The following is a 22,641-nucleotide window of genomic DNA, read 5'->3' on the forward strand; positions in this document are numbered from 1 at the left end:
AAATGATGTTGAAAATAACATCCTATTCTGATCTCTGATACACTCGCTGCTGAGCTTGCAGAGGGAGGACTTTTCAAACTGTGCGACTCGGAGAGAGAGAGAAAAAGAGCGCGAGGGATGAAGGAGGGGGAGAAAGAGAGCGAGAGATGAAGGGGAGGGGAAAAAGAGAGAAAAAGAGGAGAGAGATATCCGTGTGTGTGAGAGTAAGCAAGAGTGACAAAGTGAGAGAGAGAAAAAAAGCAGAATGTAAGCAAGAAGCAAGAAAAAAAAAAAGAGAGAGATAGAGAGACTGAGGGAGAGAAGGTAGAAAAAAAGAGAGATCTCCACATCCCTGGAACAGTGGGGAGAGGTGCAGCATTTGACTGCCAGCAGGTCGGCCGCATCCAGCCTGCATCCTCTCCTCTCCCTCTCCTCTCCTTTCCTCTCCTCTCCTCTCCTTTCCTCTCCTCTTCTCTCCTTTCCTCTCCTCTTCTCTCCTTTCCTCTCCTCTTCTCTCCTCTCCTCTCCTCTCCTCTCCTCTCCTCTCCTCTCCTCTCCTCTCCTCTCCTCTCCTCTCCCTCTCCTTGCTCTCATTTTCTCCTCTCCTCTTTATTTTCTCTTCTCCTTTCGCCACACTGGCTTAAGGCTGAGGAAGAGGAGGTGAAGGACAAAAAGGAGTAAAGAGGAGGATGAACAGGAGGAGGAGGCGGCAACACTGCGGTCTGCAGGATGAGGAAGAGGAGAAGGAGCAGAGCGAAGAGTGCTCCGTTGGCGGGAGCGAGTGAGCGAGTGCTCGGGTCAGACAGATGAAGGGAGCCAGAGACAAAGAGATGATTATCGGCACCTCTCTCAGTAGCGCCGGATTAACACTGAGAGACAGTCCCACAGGACCTGGGGGCAACGCTCTTCAGATATACTGGGGCCTCCCATGCTAAGGAGAGGGTGAAAGAGAGACAAGAGGAGAAGAGTGCAGAAGAAGAGGAGATTGGGGAAAAAGAGAAAAGGAGAGGAGAAAATGAGAAAAGATAAAGGGGAACAAGAAGCGGCATCTGGGAATAGTGGCATCTGGGAATAGCGATTAGTTATGGTTTGGGATCACAGAAACACACAAATGTACACAAATATAAAAACACAAATGGAAATAAATGGAGAATAAATACAATTTGTTTCAATGAAAGAAAAAAAAAATCAAATAAATCCCATTCCTGAACCAAGTAATGTCCCACAGTAATCAACCGTAACTGCACATAAAGACAACAAACCCACATTATGCATATAAAACCCAAGCCATGAAGGCAAACACTAATTACTGCGTTCACACACACGTCTTCAGATCAACACAAAAAAGTGGGAATCCAAAAAGATAAAAGGATTTTTTCCCCTCTACTCTTTCCTCTTTCCTGATTGCAAGCAAGCCAGACACCCAAACAGTGACCCTGCCCAGCTCATCCGCCTGTGAATGGTGTGAGACTCGTGTTTCAATGATCCCTGCATTAGCCAATCACGTCGCGCAAGCCCCGGGGCTGCCGGGAGCCTAGCCAATGGTGAGTGCCCCTTCCCACCACATGACTTAATTTGCTCCTGTCCATCAACTGGGTCATATATAGTTCATTTCAAGTGGGACAGACTAGGCTGGTATGAAGCGTGGAGCTGTTCAATAGCTTGTCTAGCCCCGGCTGTTCGTGTGTGTGTGTGTGTCTGTGGAGTGTGAGAGTGCATGCGCGTGTGTGTGTGTGTGTGTGTGTGTTTTTCCCTCTGTTTTTTCCTCCCTTTTTTTCTTTCTACCTCCCTCTCTCAAGCTACTGATTATCCACGGACAAAAAAAAATGACAGAGTTCCTGTCGAAGCAGCTGAGGATCGCATAAACAGGAGATCAGGGACTCAGTGACACGGAGAGAGAGAGAGAGCGAGAGAGAGAGAGGGAAAGAGACGGGAGACGACGAAGCAGACAGAGAGAGGGAGGGGATAGAGAGAGAGACAGAAAAAGAGTGAGAGGAGGGAACGAAAAGAAGAAGAAAGAAGGAAAAGAAGAAGAAGAGGAAGAAAACCCAGCCCGGCTCCCTTTTTTTCCCCATTTCAACTTTTTTGCCCCTGCAGAACTGTGCCGTGCTGCCAAGCTGTCGTGTGTGTGGACGCGCTTCTCTTCTCTTCTCTTCAGCTTCCCGGCCGACCCCCCACCCTCTTTTTTCCTGCTCCTTTTTTTTGGCCTCCTTTTGTGCTTGCCCCCCCCCCTCCTATTTATTTGATTTCTTGACAGATCAGCCTTTCTCAAGCGTGGCCCCCCAGTCTGACGAGCGCAGAACTTCACGGGACTTACTTCTCCACTCGGTGAGCAAATCTTTCTTCCTTCCTCTTCCCTCTCTCTCGTCTCTTTCACTCTTTCTTTTTTGCCCATTCACCCGGTGTGTCATGTTGTGTTTCGTGTAATGCATGCTTGTGTGATTATTTAGGAGTATGGTGAATCAGAGCTGTTTGGTACTTGCTATCTATTTTTGTATGTGTACGGATCGCACCAATCCTTACCGTTTGCGCACACGCACACACAGACACACGCAGTGGGCAGTTTGGATAGGGAGTTGAGCGATGGCTTATTCATCGAGACAAGTCAACAGGGTGAGGTCCTTTTTGTCATCGCTGTGATTGGCAGCGTTCCGTCCTTTCCTGGCGCTGTTGGCGTGCGCACGCACACTGTTTTTAAATGGCACTTCAGAAGAAAAAAAAAAAAACTGCCTTCACTTAAAAAAATAAAAAAACCCACCACCAGCACCTCTGTGAAACTCTGGGCGCCAGGTTTCTTTTCCTGATCATTTGTGCTTTTTGTCCTTTCTCTTCCTCTCGTGTCTCTTCTGTGTGGAGATTGAGTGCAGACGGGGGTCAGTGGGGTGAGGGCATTGAGGGGTCGGGTCGGGCCGGCCAGCGTGCATGTCTGAAAGCCTGGGGGCACGGCTTGTCATGAGAGGGGAGCAAAGGGGAGAGCGAGCGGGAGAGGAGAGGAGCGGAGCGGAGAGGAGAAGGGAGGGTTTGGGGACGGTGGGGAGGAGGAGGAGGAGGAGGAGTGTTGGTGGTGGTTAGTGGTGGTTGGGGATGAGGGTGGAGGAACTAGGCCAGACACTGGACAAAAGCAGAGGGGGCCCCAGCCAGACAGCCTCGCTAGGTCATTAGGGCCAGCCCTGGATAAGACAGGACAGCCAGCTGCTTGGGGGGAGAGGAGAAGAACTGCATGAGGCGCAGAGAGAGAGAGAGAGAGAGAGAGAGAGAGAGAAGGAAAGAGTGGGAGGTATCCAGGGGCCAGGGTAAGGAGGAAGAAGGAGAACCCGGTGTGCAAAAGGTGCTCAGAGCTCGTGACTAGCCTCTCAAAAGGCGAAGTGGGCACTTTTTTCCCCTCCTCTGCGGGTTTTCTTAGCGTTGGGGTTTCTGACTTGTGGTTCTCATGCAAAGGCACGGCAGCGGCAGCTTTAGCGGTGGTGGGGGGAGGGGGACAAAACTAGCGCAAGACACGCACAGACAAAAAAAAGAACCACTGAGATGACAGAAGAAAAAAAAAAAAAACCTTGAGCGCCGCAATGAGTCATTGTGTCATGCATGTATTTATCACTTGTAAGTGTCCTGCTAAAAGTTCACCAAGCACACTGTGGCTTATATAACTCTGAGGGCTATAGGGCTAAGGCAGCTTGCGCTCCCGAGAAAAAGGAGTCAAACAAGTCATCAGATTAGCAGTGGACTCAGCCAAGCTTCAAAGTGGCTTGTTTCTATGTGAATGCGCTCCAGTTTTCCTCGCCTGGATGAACAACCCGACGGTGGTGAGCGTGACGGCAACTGTCGGTTTCGTTTGTGTTAAGGATTTGAGAATTAATGCGCCTACTTTTGCCAGAGGATACAGTGTCGAGATTGTAGATATTTTTTTTTTTCTTGAGTATATGGTGACGTTTGTCGGGAGAAGGAGGGAGAAAGAAAAAAAATATGGTGACATGACATGTGAAAGCTATCTGGAGGTTGTCGGAGCTGCCAGTGGGTTTAAGTGAAGACGTAGCGGAGTCAAGACTGTGTGTGTGTGTGTGTGTGTGTGTGTGTGTGTGTGTATGTGTGTGTGTTACACTTGAGAGGAGCTGGGCTAGACTTGAGCCGAGTTGAGTTGGAATGTGGACTGATAACGACCTGCTGATATCAATGATAAACGCGCTGCTGACATGAGCCACACTTGAGCAGACTTCCCTAGCACCCTTCATAGTCTGTAGTCTCTCAGAGCTGCCCTTATGGCCCATGGGATGCTGAACATTCATGTGCCTGTGCGTGCGTGCACTATTGGTGGGTGGGGGGGGTGGGGGGGGGGGTGTTACTTGGTGCTTGTCCCCATGTTCATGGGAGACAGCGCGCACACACACACGCGCACACACAAGTGCAGAGCCTATCACAGACCTCAGTCACGCCTCCCCTGAGAGAAGCCGCTCTCTCTCCCTCTCCCTCTCTCTCTCCCTACCTGGATTTGAATAGAAACCAGACAAGCAATTCACTGAGGTTGCCTCGGCCATTCAGGCCTCAGCAATGGACAATGGGGATCTGTTAGCACCCAGTCGCGAGCAGCTAGTCCCGCCTGCACACAAAGCCAAAGTTCTGCATAGAGCAGTGGGGAAGAGTGGGCAGAGAGAGAGAGAGGAAGAGAGAGAGAGAGAGAGAGAGAGAGAGAGAGAGAGAGAGAGAGAGAGAGAGAGAGAGAGAGAGAGAATTAGGGGAAGGGAGGAGAGGGTAGAGGGAGGGCTTTTGGGGGTTTGGTTGGCGGGGGCAAGAGGGTTGCCTTAGACAGGAAATTACTTCCTTTGATGGACCTCTCAGAGACAAGTTCGCCCCCCTACACTTCTCCATGACAAAGACACACTTGGTACGTGGAACGTTCTCCGGCATGCTGTGGAAACCAATTAAGCTCTTGACTTCTCTGTAGACAATTTGGTGCTAAAAAACATGAGTATGGAAAGGAATGTCTGTGTGTGTGTGTGTGTGTGTGTGTGTGGGGGGGGGGGGGGGGGTATATATATGTATGTGCGTGTTTGTGACTGTGACTTTGAAGGGAGAAGTGGGGCTGTGTGTACATAAAAAGCCACTTAACCTGTCTGCAGTTAGCTCCTATTCCAATGACATGGTTGTTAAAGACACTCCGGTGCCTCAAAAACAACCACCACCCTAGGGCATCTTACTCGCCTCCTCTCCGCACTGCCCTGCCACCACCCTAGGGCATCTTACTCGCCTCCTCTCCGCACTGCCCTGCCCCCACTCTCTCGCTATCTCCCCATTTCCCCTTTATGTCGCACCCCTGAACCACCATTCCACTCACAAGTAGCTCATTTAATTTTTATCCCTCTATCGTCTCTGTGTGAAAGAGAGAGAAGACAGATGCTCTGTCCCTGAAACTCTGTGAAGATATCGTCCTCTTTTATTTAGCTCGTGATTACCGCCAGGCCGCAAAATGATGGGTGGAAAAAAGGCACAGAGATAAGAATGAATACTAAGTACATGAAAGCAGGGAAAGCTATTTGAAAAAATCAGCAGTCTGGATAACTATTGTCTTTAACAGGTTCAGGTAGCTACCTCAAAAACAATTCTTTGATGGTTTGTGAGCATATTTGTATTATTTTTTTCCCTCTTTATTTACTTTAAGCCTTTTTTTTTTTTTTTTTTAGTTTTGGCAGAAATCAAATTCCAGAATGGTTTCAAAGGAGACACGGTTGGTTTGCATGAAGCTTTATGGAGGAGGAAAGAAGCCTCTGATCAGCGTACATGAAGCTTTATGGAGGAGGAAAGAAGCCTCTGATCAGCGTACAGGTAGATGAAAGGCTCCGCCTCCCAGGGTGCGAGGACAGGCGAGTCAGAGGGAGAGACAGATGGAAAGGCTGCGAGTCTGGTCAGCGTGACGAGGCAGGCAGACTGGCAGTGGCCAAAGAGATGCAGGGAGAGGGACAGAGAGATGGAGAGAGGTAAAGGGAGGGAGGGAGGGAGGGGGAGAGAGAGAGATGGAGTGGAGAGTGGAGTGTGAAGACGTTCCCCAAGGTTTTCAGGGTGGGGTGTGGCACAGGGAAAGAGAGAGAAGGAGAGGAAAAAACGAGAGAGAGAGAAAGAGAGAGAGAGACAAAGAGAGAGACAGAGAGAGAGAGAGAGAGAGAGAGAGACAGAGAGAGAGAGAGAAAGAGAGAAAGAGAGAGAAAGAAAGAAAAAAGAGAGAGACTCTCCAAAGCAGGCTCCAAACCACAGGGCGTGCTGCCCGTGAGCTGCTGTGGTGGTGACAGTGGTGGTTGGCTGTGACGTTTCGGGAGCCTTGGAGGCAACTCAGCAATGCTCACCGTCAGCGGAGGCTACTTACTCCACAGGGCTCGCTCACTCGCTCACTGCTGTACACTCACATCCAGAGCATGGAGTCAGTGAACCTCAGCAGAGCTGACACCCAGGAGAGGATGGGGAAGAGTGAGAGAAGGCTACGAGAGAGAAAGAGAGTGGTGTGTATGGGGGTATATGTTTGTTTATACCTGTGTGCGAGATGAGTGATGAGTGTGGGTGTTTGTGTGTGTGTGTTACAAGTGTTTATCTGGTTTGGCGTGTCAGTGGTTGTGTATCAGTCTGGGTTTCGGTGTGGTGTGACTGCCAGAGCTGGCATTCCTTCTTCCTCAGAGATGTGTGCCCAAGCTGAAAAACAGCCCTGGGTTGTCTTAGTCAGACTGACTGTTGGGGTGGGTGACCAGGTGTACAGCCAGGGGCAGTATTGTGAGTGTGTAAGTGTGTGTGTGTGTGTGTGTAAGTGTGTGTGTGTGTGTGTGTGTGTGTGTGTGTGTATGCCAGTGAGTGAATAAGAGATTCAGAATGTGTTTTTTAGAGGGTTGGCAGAGGCCAAAGCACGTAAGGCCGAGACAATTCTCTACCCATCCGACAAGGAGCTTGGCACGTGCACACACACCACACACACACACACACACACACACACACACACACGCACACACACACACCTAACTGAAAAGCATTCCACAGCGCTATGTTGCTAATCAGAGCTTCAAAGCAGCGGTTGGGGTGGGGGCGGGGGGCAATAAAAAAAAATACGCAGACATAGCTTTACGCCAGAAGTAATTATAGGTCAGAGATAAAGCAAAGTGCAACCGTGTCATAAAACCAAGATTAAATGTTTGATAGATTTATTAAAAACATTAAGATTGACACTTAAAAGAGCAATTAATCGTATAGGTGTAGTATCATTTCCAGTTTTGTTTTAGAAAAATATAACAGAAATATCTAAGAATATACTGTATAAAGCGTTCTCATAAATTAAATAAAAAATAGGATTGAAAATGTTACGCTCTAAATCCACCGCGTAATATAGCGGTGCTATTAACATTCAAATATTCTTTTTTTTTAATGAGAAATTGCTGGACATTGATGAGCGATAGAGATGGCACCGCACTGTTCAAAAAAAGGCTTTTATCGTGCGAGCAGATGGGAGACAGAGCCGTTGTCACACTCCTGCCTTGACTGCATAGCATTTGCCAGCATTTCACTGCGGCATGCAAAATCATCAGGACACTCATTCTGAGGCTGACACTTTCAAATGGCGTGTAATTGTAGCGCTTCACAACCGTATTGTTCCCGCAAATGACTAAATTAAAAAAGGGGGCTCTTACGTACATCTTTGATATTTTTTATTTCTTCTTCTTCTGTCATTTTTTTTATTATTATTAGAGATAAATGGCCTGGCTTAGTCTGTGAGCAAATTCATCACCACACAGGAAAGGATTTCGCAGTGTTTTGCCGACTCCAAAGCGCACTTTGCAATGTTTTCAAACAAAGATCGAAGTGAATTTTGACTGTTCGATTTCCTGCGAGTGCAGTGCCTCCACTTATCCGTTGAAATGATGCATGTCTGACCGGGCGTATCAGTGCAACTCTGCCTCTCTCCCTACATTTTGAGTGTGTGTGTGTATGTGTGTGTGTGTGTGTGTGTGTGTGTGTGTCGGGGGGGGGGGGGGTGTCTTACAAAAAAAATGCGATACGAAGCGAGCCATTTGACAGGCTTTTTTTCTGTTCACTGAATATCAGGGTCAATTAGGAGCCCCGTCTGGCGGCCATTCTCTGCGCATTAGTGCAGATTAGGCAGAAGCGCGAGCCGGGAGCGGCCTCAGTGGGTCATCGGCCAACGTGACCCACATTTCTCTGACACACTCATCACTCGCTGTCATTCTGGCCTTGTCTAACGAGCACAGTGATAGTGACGGTGACTCTCTCACACACACATATATGTATATATATCCCCGTAAACATAAAAGGAAAACCAGCTAAAATGTGTGTTTTATGTTTTATGCACCACCAGTGTGAACTTGGGATGGTTAGTTGGGAACAGTATTGTACACATCTGCCGGTTTTGGGTATGATGAGCTTGACAGCATGACAGGTTGTGTGGAGGGGTGTAGTACACCATCACGAGTGTGATGGTGTACTTTATGGTGCGAAACTGGGTTGAAGTGTGCGCTGAGTGACGGTACTGTGTGTGTATTGCACTGCATGTGAGATGTGGATGTGTGTGAGTTCGCTGATTATTTTTGGAGTGTAAGAGAGGGTTAGGTTTTCATTGATTTTGTAACAAAATTATTACATAGTGAAAAACTGGGGTATGTAGGACTTCTGATATTCTCTGTGGCACAAGCCTGATGTGTGAGTGTGTGAGTGTGTGTGTGTGTGTGTGTGAGTGATTGTGTGTTTGCGGCACGTGCTGTGTTTTGCAGTTCGAGGTTGGGTCTCGGCCTTTTATTCCTCAACCAAAGGCAGAGCTCATTTCTAATGCACCTTTGGCTCTGCAAAAGATCAAAGCCTTCCTGCAGACAGAACACTGCGCTAAAGATAAGAGAAAGACAGGGGGAATAAGGAGCAGAGAAGAGAGACACAGAGGGAATAGGAAGCGATAGAGAGGGGGAAGAGAACAGGAGGAGAGAGAGAGAGAGACAGAGTTACAGAGCAATGGAGAGACACAGAAGAGGCAAAAAAGAGTGAAAGAAAGAGTGAGAGAGGTGGGGAGGAGGAGGAGAACGAGGAGAGGAGGAGGAGGAGGAGGAGGAGAGGAGTGGAGTGTACGTGTCTGATCTTTAAAGCGGCAACGTGGAGCATAGCGATCTGGCCCATCTCCCTTTTGTCTGTTTGCGCTAGACATGGAGCCGGAACAAAGACAAGTTTACTCTTGCACACCCACAGCACTACTTAGGCATCCATGCCCTACATATTCATTATTCCACTATGTACATGCATCTTAAATGTTTCATCAAGTCAGAAATTCTGGGACTGTGTGTGTGTGTGTGTGTGTGTGTGTGTGCGCGCGCACGCGTGTGTGTGTGCAGCTGTCCACTCGTATAATCAGCATAGCTTGATAGAGCCCGTGGCAGCTGTGAAAGGTGACTCACTGGCCATCAAACCAGATGAGCTGCTGACTGACAGGCTGCCTACAGGGGACAAGGGGAAAACCTCGGGCCCGAACACTTCCCACAGCGCCTGCAGCAGGACGGCTTCCGGCTCTGTTAACACACACACACACACACACACACAGGTCAGTTGCCAGAGGATGGCAGCCGACAAGGTGCCCGTGTGGTGCATGTCGGGTGTCCGCGCTCGAGCACTTTAGCCAGCCTCAGGAATTTCAGGCAGAACTCTGCCTCGCGGAGGACCGGGCTGCTGTTAATTGGCAGCAGCCATCTGCTGGACAGATAAGGAGCGCAGAGGGGGGAGAGTGCGGTAACCGCTGCAGATTAACACACAATATCTCACTGCGGGCTAACCGGAGGATGCTCCTCGCTGACAGAACAAGTGAGGGGAAGGAGGAGAGGAGATGGAGAGAGAGATATATGGGCAGAGAAAGAGAGAGAGAGGGGGGGGGGAGGGGGGGAGAGGGAGAGAGAGAGTAAGAGCATAAAACAGAGATCTTAACAGCAAGAAAGTAGAACATAGATCTCAGTACACCAGAGAGGGCACAGAGCGAAGGATGTAGTGATCGCAAATGAGACAAGTGAGTGAGACAGACATTTTGAAAGACTGACTGACTGACAGACAGAAGAGGGATGGGGGATGGAGAAGCAGGAGAAAAAAAAGAAAAAAGAACTGAAGAGACAAGAGTCTCCTGTTTAAAACACACCGCTGATGGATGAGTCTATGAGGACCACTACCAGCGCTACTGCTTCGGCATGCAGCTTTGGGCTGATGTGCATTAGCAAGCAGAGGGCATGACGGGGTTAAGCACCGTACATCTCTCAAGTGCTTTCCCTTATCAGGCTGTTTAAGCTGAGGCTTGTCTCTGCTCTTATGGGGATACTTTAAACTACTTAAAGAGCAGCGCCCCCCCCCCCCCCCAAAAAAAAATAAAAAAATCTAATTCCTCATCTTCCACTAAAAAGAATTACCAAGGTACAAAATCACCTTTTGATAGCAAGAAAATTCCTCCGAATTTCGAAGTAGGTGGACTGAGGATGGAAGACAGTAGGTGGACTGAAGATGGAAAAAGTGCTGAGAAGTCGACTTTAGTGACCACTTCGGCTTCCCCTGTGATAACGGGGACGACAGCTTGAATCGCCTCTAGGCTAACCCCCAAAATGCATCCCCAGCAATGACCTCAGAGTGTTGGACCAAAGTGGCAGGGCTGGTGGCCCCCCTTGAGCTGCATGGGACAGAGGACACATCGAGGTGACAGGCCAGCCTCTCCGACGGCTAGGGGGGCCTGTCAGATTGTTTTGTTCCCTGCTCCCGAAAGAGCCAACGGGATTAGACGGGTGCGGGGTACGAGTCCTTGATGTTCATCATCATTCATCACACACACACACACACACACGTAGCTAGCAGGGTGTGTGAAAGGCCTGCGTCCACACAGAACACGGCCACTTGCTTTTATGACTTTGATGCAGTGTGACGTGAGGACCCAAAGCCCACCTCGCCACCCCCTTCACAGCGGAGGGCAAACAACCGAACACAGGGCCAGGCACTCACTGAAGCTAAAGCACTTCTGGGTCAGCAGCCATGGCAGCTTCACCCAACATCTCAGCAGAGCCGGAGAGCATGGGGGCCAGGACTGATGAGGTCATCAGCCTGCTACCCCCCCCCCCCCCTTCTCTGACACACATATCACCTCTTTCTAATGCATACAGTGTGTGTGTGTGTTTGTGTAAGTATATATTGCTACGAGTAGTATCATTTGAGCTCTGGAGTGAGAGGCGTGTGGCAACAATATTGCTGTTGTTTTTTTGGCATGTTTTTATCCTCCCTCCATCCTTTCTGTTGTTCTCTCTTCTTTCCTTCTGCACCATGGCAAGCTGCGTGAGCAACAGCGGCCCGAGAGCTCTATTCTGTTGTGGGGGCTCCAGGGCCCCCACCACCCGTAGACTTCCCCTCCGCCCGAGAGCTCCGCGCCGCAGGGGGTCAGCCCGGGCTAAGGGCCGCACATTACCGTTATTATCAAGAGCGCCTGCGATGATTATGATTATAACAGTTGGAGCCTGTGGAGAGAGAGAGAGAGAGAGAGAGAGAGAGAGAGAGAGAGAGAGAGAGAGAGAGAGAGAGAGAGAGAGAGAGAGAGAGAGAGAGAGAGGGCGAGACAGAGGGAGAGAGACACAGAGAGAGATGCAGAGAGAGATGCTAATCCATCAGCTGGACAGTAGCGCCACGGCCACGTAGCGTCTGCCCGCCAGATTAAAACCACGCGGATTAGGCAAATCGCGAAAACAAGCGCGGGGCAAACCTTTTGTTTGATTTGCGCTGCTGTGGCGGGGGCTATTCATGCCTCTTTATCCGCCGGCGGGCCCATGAAAAAAAAAAAAAAAAAACTGCCAGGGCTGGGGGCTTGGGTTAGAGTTGGGATGAGTTGACTAGGGATGGGATGATATCACCAGCCCCATATAGATACAGATACAGCTCTGCGGGCACGGGCACACACACACACACCACACACACACACACACGCTTATCACAGCCTGTCATCGAGTTTCAGCAAGACTCACGTCTGCTCTTGCATCATGCGATTCATTAATGATTCAGATGCTGACCACGGAAGCATGGGGGGGAGGCTGCAGGGGAGGAGAGGGGGGGGGGGCGCTTTAATTTTGCTTTCATCCTACAATTCACCTGCTTCATTAAATTAGTCATTACAGTTCATTAACGTTAGATCGTGCTAGGGTGAGCGCTAAACACGACAGACAGCTACTGACACACACTGTGTTTTGTAGTAGCGGCATCGCTATCACTGGTGCAATGCCCCGGCTAACTGTCTATGGTCGCAAAGACCAAAGGACACTCACATCTCGAGATCTATCTCTGTCTGCGTGTGTGTGTGTGTGTGTGTGTGTGTGTGTGTGTGTGTGTGTGTGTGTGTGTGTGTGTGTGTGTTAATGTGGGGAGAAGGGGGATGCGTGGGTTGGATGTGCTCCTCCACTTCAAAGTGAGATGTGCAGCGAAGCCATTGAGAGTCTGCTTGCATTATTCAAATGGGGATGGCTGTTGCTGCTCTTCCCAAGGCTTTGATAAGGCGGCAGAGCGGAGGGTCACGCCACATGAGTCAGTGAATTAAACCATCCGCAAGGATTTAGCCTCTGAAGCCGCCACAATGCCAAGGCTTTGAAGAAAATTGAGGGCAAATGATAAACCTGACCTCTTTTGGGGGCAAAAAAGTATTGAGGAATAAGAAGGGGGGGGGGTTGGAGAGAGAGAGAGAGCGAGAGATGGGGTGTTGGGAGGAGGTGAATGAAAGAGAAAGAAAGACACAAACGAGTGATGCAACGTGACTCGTTTGAGATGCCATCGCACTGAGCGCGGCCGTTTTCTCCAGCGCGCCTCTTTTGTGTCGGCCTTCAAACGCGCGGTGCGAAGCTTAACCCTGAGTGTTTAAGACCTTTGCCAGATAGATCTGCCAGCTTAGCGCCGGCGGTATTGAAATGCCAGGTAGAGGCGCTGCGATGACACCCATTGAAAACGTTAAGCTGATTAAACACTGCCGCCTCCTCCTCGGCAACCGCTGCAGAGTTTGGTTCACACTGGGGGGAAACTTCGAGATGGCGAAGGCCTGTGGCCCTCCTGCGAACACAGATTTAAAATGGAGTGTACTTTACGTACAGTAGAGCCAAAGAGTACAGGCTATCGGATTTCTGAGGGACCTTGCCTGCCAACCAAATATAGACCATTGGTCACGACGACCATGATTGCATGTCTGTCAGGATTGGACGTGGACTTGAGACACATGCTAGTCCGACTGTGAACGTGCTTTATGAACTACAGCTATGTCTGTGGAGAAGTGGAGAATGTAGTGTGTGTGTGTGTGGTCAACTGCAGCATGAAGTCAATTCACTTGTACGGGCTAGAGACTGCAGCAGATATGCATGTACAGCAAATCAATTTCTGATGGATGAGATGAAATGTCAAGGGCTAAAGGTCCAGTGTATTCTGAGAGAAGGGGAGGGGCAATGTGAGAAGTTTGACACAGCGCTTCCTGTGTGTTAGGCCCATAACTCATCAAATCTCACCTGGGGCTGTGTTTCTGGGCTGATGGAGGAGGACACATCTTTGGTCCTGAGAGTCTCTATGGGTGTATTTTTAAACACGCTGGCATCTCAGGTATGTGGAGAGTCAGTGTCAGGTTACTCTTCCTCTCCGTCTCCCTCAGGGGTTTCTGAACCCCCAACCCCTCCCGAAACCCATCTCCACTCACTTCCACAAATCACCATCTGACCGCCACAACAGTGCTGCAGTTGCAACCCTCCAGCTGTTCTGTCAGTGAGACTGAAACCAGCTTCAGAGGAGAAAGGCCGAACTGCCTATACAGTTCCCACTGAAAAATACAATGTATGTGTGACTGGAAATGTACACAATGTACTTAAATGCACCCATTCATGCATGACAGCTTTTAAGATCTGGTTAGAAATCAAATTTATTGTAGATTTTTTTTTTAAAGACAGAGTTGTCATAAAAGTCAGAAAGCCTTCATGTGGTTGGAAAAAAAAAACAGTGGGTTTCAGTATGCTGAGCCACTCGCTAGACTACTCCCCTGGTGTTCGCCTGCTGGAATCTGCTGACAGGGCGGTCCTGGAGCTCTCTGACCCCTATGGGCTTTGTGCAGAGAGAGAGAGATAGATAGAGAAAGATAGCGAGAAAGAAAGCCAGTGAAATGTGTGAGCTAGTGAGAGATGGTGAGATTGAGTGGGAGCGAGAGTGTATGAGAGAGGGAGAGAGAGGGAGGGAGAGAGGGAATACTATGGGGATGTACTCTAACGCATGATAACGGTGCCACTCGCTCTCAAAGCTTCCTGCTTGGCGTCCCCATCCGCCGTTTGTTATTCCGATGGGGCCTATCTGCCACGGCGATGATGGTAGCTAGTCGCTAGCCAGTTAGCTGTCACCACCCTGAGCTTCTGCTCTCCATACGGATACAAAAAGAACCTCTGGGATGCAGGATCTTTCATATGCAGAGAGGGAACAGGAGACAGTGAAGGAGCAGCAAAAATAAGAGAGCAAGAGTGACAGAAGGAAAAAGAGAAGTGGAGAGAGAGAGAGAGAGAGAGAGAGAGCTGGAAGACGAGCAGATGAGAAGCAGAGGAGAAGAGGGGGTGCTGGGTAAGGGGGAGGGGGGAGGGGTGATCCAAGAATGAAAATCTCGTTAGTGTACGGCAAGGTGCCAAAGTTGTGGTAGTGCCTGCCTTGGAATAGAAACAGAGACGCAGGGGGAGGCAGAGTGGTGGGGGTGGGGTGGGGTGGGGTAGCGGAGAAGATTGACAAAAGGAGAAAAGGAGACAGCCAGGGTATGCAGGAGTGAAACGTTTACAGACAGAAAGAGACCGACCACAGACTGATGGGATGTGCTGAATATTCACTTGGGAGATGCTCCCATCATCCTGCTCCATCATCCTGCTCCATCATCCTGCTCCATCATCCTGCTCCATCATCCTTCTCCATCATCCTTCTCCATCATCCTGCTCATCATCCTGCTCCATCATCCTGCTCCATCATCCTGCTCCATCATCCTGCTCCATCATCCTGCTCCATCATCCTGCTCCATCATCCTTCTCCATCATCCTGCTCCCATCATCCTTCTCCATCATCCTGCTCCATCATCCTGCTCCATCATCCTGCTCCATCATCCTTCTCCATCATCCTGCTCCATCATCCTGCTCCCATCATCCTGCTCCATCATCCTTCTCCATCATCCTTCTCCATCATCCTGCTCCATCATCCTGCTCCATCATCCTGCTCCATCATCCTGCTCCCATCATCCTTCTCCATCATCCTGCTCCACACCATAATAACACGCAGTAACCCAATAGCTGCCCACAAATGACCAAGGCAGAAATCAGAGGGTGCCTGATATTTCCTGCATGGAAATCCATTTTTATCTGGAAACACTACACCTCCGTGTGTGCTTGTGTGTAAGTGTATTTGTCTTGCGTGTGTGTGTGTGTGTGTGTGTGTGTGTTCAGCCTGTGTGGGTGCACACCAGGCACATGAAGGGAAGCTGGTTGGGGTTTATTGACCTGGTCTGGTTCGATCGATGGCCGGAGGCTCTACAATCAGCCACTACCTTTCACTGAGGCATTGATTACCTGTGGAAGGCATTTCCACTTTTACTCCTAAGCATTAGATCAGCCCCTTTACTGGCCCTTTGCATCTTGATCTACTTCTCCCCCATCTTGCACTGAGCGAGTAAGCATATTTATAAGTGAATGAGCGAGTGTATTTCTGTGCATGTTTGTGTTTCTTAGTGGGTATGCATATTTTAAGTGTGTCTATCTCAGCTTGTGTGTGTGTGTGTATATATTTGTGAGTGTGTGTATTTGAGTGTGTGTATTTGTGTGTGTGTGTGTGTGTGTGAGCACACATGTTACAGTAATGAGGCACCTTGTGTGAGATGCAGCTGATTAATCCCTGGCCAGCTCCGTTAAGAGGCAGCTGCGCTGTGGTGTGTGTGTGTGTGTGTGTGTGTAGGACTGCGAGACTGCCTTGGGTTGGGTTGGGCTGGGCAGGGCCGAGGCCGCCTCTATATTTAGCCTCTCGTAGTCTCTTGAATGTGGCGTGTTCACTTCAGTGGGTCTTGCTGACAAGAGTTTCAGTCAATAATTTAGGACCCACAGCTCTGCCAGCAAAAACACACACACACACACACACACTCTTCCCCCCCCCCCCCCCCCCCATCACACACACACACACACACACACAAACATGCACACATCAAACCAAAGAATTACATCACTAATTTAATTTGTGTGCCAAAACAGTTCAAGCATCAAGAAACATGATATTCCAAAATTCCATCCAGAACCATGGTTGCATTAACATACGAGTTAACTACATATGTGCATACACACACACAGACACACACACAGAAAGTCCTGAGGTGGCGTAGGCCTCCTGTGGTGGCTAAAAAGTTGCTGTTTTTATGAGTCAAAGCTGCAGAGCAGCTGTCTAGCGACAAAGAGCAGAGAAGGAGAGAGGGGTAGAACAAGGAGAGAGAGAGCGGAGGAAGAGAGGAGAGAAGGAGAGAGGGGTAGAAGAAGGAGAGGGGAGGAAGAGAGGAGAGAGAAGGAGAGAGGGGTAGAAGAAGGAGAGGGGAGGAAGAGAGGAGAGAAGGAGAGAGGGGTAGAAGAAGGAGAGGGGAGGAAGAGAGGAGAGAAGGAGAGAGGGGTAGAAGAAGGAGAGGGGAGGAAGAGAGGAGAGAAGGAGAGAGGGGTAGAAGAAGGAGAGAGGGGAGGAAGAGAGGAGAGAAGGAGAGAGGGGTAGAAGAAGGAGAGGGGAGGAAGAGAGGAGAGAAGGAGAGAGGGGTAGAAGAAGGAGAGAGGGGAGGAAAAGAGAGGAGAGAACCCAGAACGCATCCTTTGAGGCCTGCTTTTCACTATGCACAGAACACTCCTCATTACCATACCCTACACAGAGAGTGTGCTTTTTAACAAACATTTACATATTTTATAGGAAGGTACTTGACATGGAATCGTGTAACGCAGAAAAGAGTGGCGTGGAGAGACTGAATCTGTCTATAGCTTGAAGGGACGAGGCGAAGTGCGCTAACACGAGCATGTGGCAGCAGCGGCGTCCCACTCCCACAAGCGTTTCAGACTGGAGGATTTTAGCAAGCAGGAAGTGGAGAGACAAAAGAGGAGATGAGTGAAAATCGCACCAGGAGGAAAAAATGCAGACACACTGAGAGAGCGAGAATGAGAGCGGGAACGAGAGAGAGAGAGAGAGAGAGAGAGAGAGAGAGAGAGGAAGAAAGAGAGAGGGAGGGAGAGAGGGAGAGGGAGGGAGGGTGAGAGGCAGAAGAGAGAGGTTGTGCATTAATTATACATGATGGCACGATTCTGTAAACTTGGAAGCTGCAGGGGGAGAGCAAGCCTTTCATCCGAGCAAGAGGGGGGGTGGGGGTGGTATACGTCTCTCAAGGCTGCGCTCAGTCAGAATGAGGCTTACACACACACACACACACACACACACCTCAACATATACACCACACCCACACACTCGCACATATGGTACACATACACACTACGGGCGTGTGCACGCGCGCACACACGCAAACACACACACAAACACACACACTCCCTGACGCACACATAATCTTGATCTGACTACTGGGCTCAGACTCCGACACTTTGCTCCTCTACGCACACTTACTCATTTGTGATTCGACACCAAAACTCTGCTCCAACTACGGGTTGATGCCTGTGGAAGGGGGAAGGTTACTGAATGTCAACAACTTTTATAAAACACCTCTCTGACTTTGTTTGTCTCTCTCTCTCTCTCTCTCAGAATACGAAGAGGATGGGTGGAGACGTGGAGCCGAGGAGCAGGGCAGGTGGAACAGCGCTGCCTTCAACGGGAGCAACTTCACACACCACACCTGTGTTGCTTTGATCCAAGCATGGATGCAGCATTCTCCATAGTGCCTTAGCACAACAATTTTGCACACTACACACACAAGGACTACACAAAGAATGCAACCTCCCCCCCCCCCCCCCCCCACACACACACACACACCTGTCTTTGATGTCAAACCTACAGCTGATAGCTTACTATTATGGTGCTATGAGTGTCTCATGTGAGTTAACTGCCAGGATCCTCGTATGTATTGGAGTATAGATGCTTGTGCATGGATGGATGGGTTGCTGTTTCACAGAGAGGGAAGGCTGCAACACACACACACACACACCTCTGGGGCCCCCGGGGAACATTCAACGCTGTCGGTGAGTTTGGAGCTCTGAGAGAAACCATCGACCGTTGACTGTACCCCGCAGGCTGCTCTTACCGCCAACTGAGACCAACACGGACCACACGGGCAGGTGATATATTCACAGGCTAGTCCATGGAGGCACACCGATAAGGCACACAGTGACACACACACACAGATTTCTTTCCTCAGCCCCTGGAGCGCTCGTCCAACCTGGACTCCCTCTCCTCACATCGTAATGGCTGCGATAAACATTCATTGCTGTCGGTGGGTTTGCCATGAGAATAACTCACTGATCAATGAATGCAAACTGCGGTACAAACACCTCAAGGAGCTAAACGGCCACCTCAGGATGGGTGACAGACTGACCAATCCTCACCTCCTCCCTCTCCACCGCCCACCCCCGCCAGACGGGCGCGGGGCGGACAGACGGGAGATCTGGTTGGCGGGCATCTGCCGCCCAGACTAGCCGAGCACACAGTGTTCTCGTGGGCAGGAGCAGCGGAGGGGAACCATATCAGCAAATGGCAGCCCAGACCCAGAGTGGTCCACGAGAGCAGAGCGGAGGATCCCGTTTGGGTGACATACTGTTGCACCGAGCCAACATAGTCTCTCTCTCTCTCTCACTTCCTGTTTCTCTCTCTCTATATGACTATCGTCTAGGCAACACACTACTACCAACTTGAATTTCAGCACAATCCCTTCTTTCTCCCTCTCTGTCTGTCTTTCCCTCCCCCCCTCCCTCTCTCTCGCTCTCTGTTCACACAAACAAAAAAAAGGAGCTGAAAGTTAAACTTGCTGACATGCCATTAATGTCTGTGACAAGAAATAAAGTGGAATTTAACCATTTTCAGTTGAGTGTTCGACGAGTTGCCACTGTAAAAAAAAAAAAAAAGAAAAAAAAGTTTAGAAAAGATTCAGACTGCTCCACTCCATGGGACAAATCTGTGTGCTAGTTAGTTTTCCGTGTTTTTAAATTGAGTTAAACGCACGGGGCCATGTGGAGCTAATCTGCGGGTAATTGCTGCCTCTAAATTGCAACCACGCTGGGAATTTTAACACATCAAAATGTTCCAGTCAGCTCCGACCGCATGCGTGCACATTTGCTCCAGCTCTCGCTGCCTCCTTGTTCTTCCCCTTTTCTTTCCAGCCCCAAATGGAAAGCGGTGGACGCTCTTTCTTTCTGACCATAAAACTCACACAGATGCACACACACACACACACACACACACACACACACCCAGTTTGTTTCATGTCTGGCTTTTGTGTGACTTACCGGAAAAGGTCAGCGATGTTTGTTTAATTTGGCCCATAAAAATTACCCTATTTTAACCTGCTGGAAGGAGCTTCTAATGCAATAGTCTCGTCTGTACATTCTGACAGTCAGTCATTCTTTTCCAAATGACCCAATCTGTGTCTCTCTCACTGAGCAGTTCAAATCAGGGACATGCGGCACACCGAGCACGGTCTTCACAGCGGACTACTCTTCATTCACACGTCGACAACTTGCACATGCAAGATATGACTTTTCTTAGATCATTAAAATATCCAATTTCTAAACAAAAGATCAACAGAAAAAAAAATTTGTGACTGTTTTGGTCTGTTTTTTTTTATTTGTATTTCATCAAGTGTTAGTGCATAGCTGTAAACAAACTAGATCACCAGCCAGAATGCACTGCGAGTCTGAACCTAAAAAGTTCAACAGCAACACCAAGCCTAGCAGTTCAGGTCATAATATATTTCTTCACATGAGATGAATGTGGATAATAAGGTAAATGAGTAAAAGGCAGTAACTCCTGAAAAGTGCTTAAAAAATGGCTAAGAAGAGTTAAATCCTTATCTTTATCTTTTTTGCAGCCATTCTAACTTTCCCCATAGCCCTCCCATTCTGTCTGTTATCTCTGAAGAATTGCACTGATTTGCATTAAAGTAAAAAAAAAAAAAAGTCCTGTTTGAAGTATACTGTATGTTGGCTGATCTAGTTTTTGGGCATGCGTTTTAATGTAGCCTATGGCTGGCAGTCTCTAAGGGACGGAACAGAGGAGTGAGATGAGAGAAAGATAAAACAACAGTGCTACCTCTGTCTTGGTCAATCTGTCAGTCAGCCTGGACCCTCCCACAGATTACATCTGAGGACTTTCTGGCTTCACCAGAGCCCACTGTGTCCCTCCACAGAAAGGCACGTCGGGACAGCGACTAAAGATAGCACTCATGCTTAATTGTCCAAATTGGGATCTGCATTGAAAGTCTAACTAAGGGGAAAAAGGAAGGTTTATGTTTTTGATTCGTCTGGGTTGTGGATGGGAAAGTTCAGGTCATCTGGAAAGGCAGGGCAGAAAAGAAAGAAATGGCAAGGAGCCTTACTCTCCTGTTAACGTGCGTCTGTGACATAAATTACTCAGCACACCGCATACACACAATGGAGGGCTTGTTGGCCCAGTTGACATCACTGCACAGTCTTCAGAGCCAGGACCTAACTCAGGTGGTCGAGCGGAATTCAAACAGGACCAGACACAAGAGCAACAATATCAGGGTGCAGGTCCAAAATTCCCTCGGCCATTTAAAAAAGAAAAAATATTGCATTCCAACTAGCAGTAGCAAAAAGTGGCTTTTGTTTCTTTCCACACATGACACCAACATTAATATTCTGGGAGCTGATTTTGGTTCCCTCTCAGTCTCATCAAGGCCCATCAGTAGCTGTCTAGCCGTAAATGTAATCAGCAAATTGCCCAAAAAAAGGGGGGGGGGGGGGGGAACAGAGATAAGATGCAGCTTCAAAAACGTGACCTTACAGTTCCGCCAGCTTGGGCACGGAGAGAGAAAAAAAGAAAGCGGACGGGCCGTGGTGGTTTTTAATGAGAAGCGAGATGTCATTCCAGATAAGCTTCTCCCTGCGCTCACTGCTCCCGCGGATGTGAGCACAGGCCTAGCTTGGCGCAAATGACTTCTAATTAAAATCAAGACGCTCCGATGATAAATCCGGTCTTGTTTATGCACAGAGGAGCAGAAAGGTCAGTGGGCAGGAAACGGATGTCCTCACACTGTCCCGGGCAGAAGAGGGACGGACAGCCTGACTGCAGGGCACTCTGCACAGAGTTGATCATGATTGTATTCCAGAATGTTCTATGTGGATACGCTTTGCTACTCTAACATTTCTCTGTGCGAGGCCTACATGCAGTTGTGCAGACCTGCTCGAGCACTTACCCCAAAAAAAAAAACACGCAAACAAAAGTTCCTATAATTTTCATTCAAATATTACATGAGTGACTGCCATAAACCTCACATACAGTACACACCTAAAACCCTGAACACAAAGAAGACACAACGCACTGGAAACAGGTGTTCCCCACTGCAATAAGGATGAATGCAGTAAGACTAAAGAGCTAAAAGGCAAACTCTTGACCACTCCAGGGCAGGTGGCCAACATGATCGCCCTTCAGAGCTGATAAAGAGGAGAGATGTTAGGGAGGAGAACGCAGACCAATGCTGTGCTGCTAAATATATAATGAAATTCCCGGGGCTGTGGTGGTGGTGGTGTTCAGTGAGGGCAGCCCTAAAAGCCAGATCCACAGTGAGACACACATCTGATCTGACAGGCCCACAGGAGAAAACAAGGCAAGGGGGGAGGGAGAGAGAAAAGGAGGGAGGGAGAGAGAAGGGGAGAGAGAGAGGAAGAAAGAGGGAGAAAATGAGAGAGAGAGAGAGAGAGAGAGAGAGACTGTGCCAGTTAGTCAAAGGTTGAATGAAGTCTGAGGTATTAGCCTCCATGTGGACAGACTGTGCACTGCGCCCATTCCAACCACCGACTACAAAGGCAACTTTCTTGACAAAGACCTCGGCATCACATCAAAAAAATCCATCTACAGCAAGTGCTCCCAAAAGACTCTTATCTGCCACTTAAATTCAGTTTGAATTTCAAATAATCCGTTCCGAGTCCACTGAATATGACCCTCTCATTTTTCGCTATCTCCAAAACGATCATGAGGAGGGTGTGCTGTAAAAATAGAAAGCTCCACCGACGCAACACAATGAAACGCAGTGTTTTGGAGGAAAAAAACTCTATGCAATATTTATTCCTGTGACACATTTTCCTCAATTTGCATCATGCAGCGCCTACATACTGTATGTTAATGAGCCATACAGTGCAATATGGGAGCAGTTTGTGTGTGTGAGAGAGACTGAGAGAAAAAGAGAGAGGAAACAGATCACATGTCAGAGAGAATGTATTTGTGTGTGTGTGTGTGTGTGCGTGTGTGTGTCTGCAGCATGCAGGGTAGTGAAAGTGAGTCAGGCCTTACATAAAAGAGATTTAATTGAAGAAAACATGTCGGACAGCAGTGGTGAGGTCATACATCTCCAGTCGAACGCATTACATCACAGGCATCGCCCCGTGTGCCCATGTGTCACCATGTGTCACAATGCGTTTGTGTTTGTGTGTGTGTGTGTGTGTGTGTGTGTGTGTATGT

The 22,641-nt window shown here is 48.9% G+C and overlaps 1 protein-coding gene and 1 long non-coding RNA gene across 4 annotated transcripts in view; one reads left to right on the forward strand and one right to left on the reverse strand.

Moving 5' to 3' along the window:
• The window catches only part of nr6a1b (nuclear receptor subfamily 6, group A, member 1b), a 100,431-nt gene that overhangs the window by 51,888 nt on the left and 25,902 nt on the right, over positions 1-22,641 (reverse strand). The window lies entirely within an intron of this gene.
• On the forward strand, positions 1,994-20,929 carry LOC121680756. The gene is made up of 2 exons (XR_006021808.1): positions 1,994-2,307; positions 17,758-20,929. It is a non-coding gene; the product is annotated as an uncharacterized LOC121680756 (long non-coding RNA).

Source organism: Alosa sapidissima, chromosome 13 (assembly GCF_018492685.1).
Source record: "Alosa sapidissima isolate fAloSap1 chromosome 13, fAloSap1.pri, whole genome shotgun sequence".
Taxonomy (NCBI): domain Eukaryota; kingdom Metazoa; phylum Chordata; class Actinopteri; order Clupeiformes; family Clupeidae; genus Alosa; species Alosa sapidissima.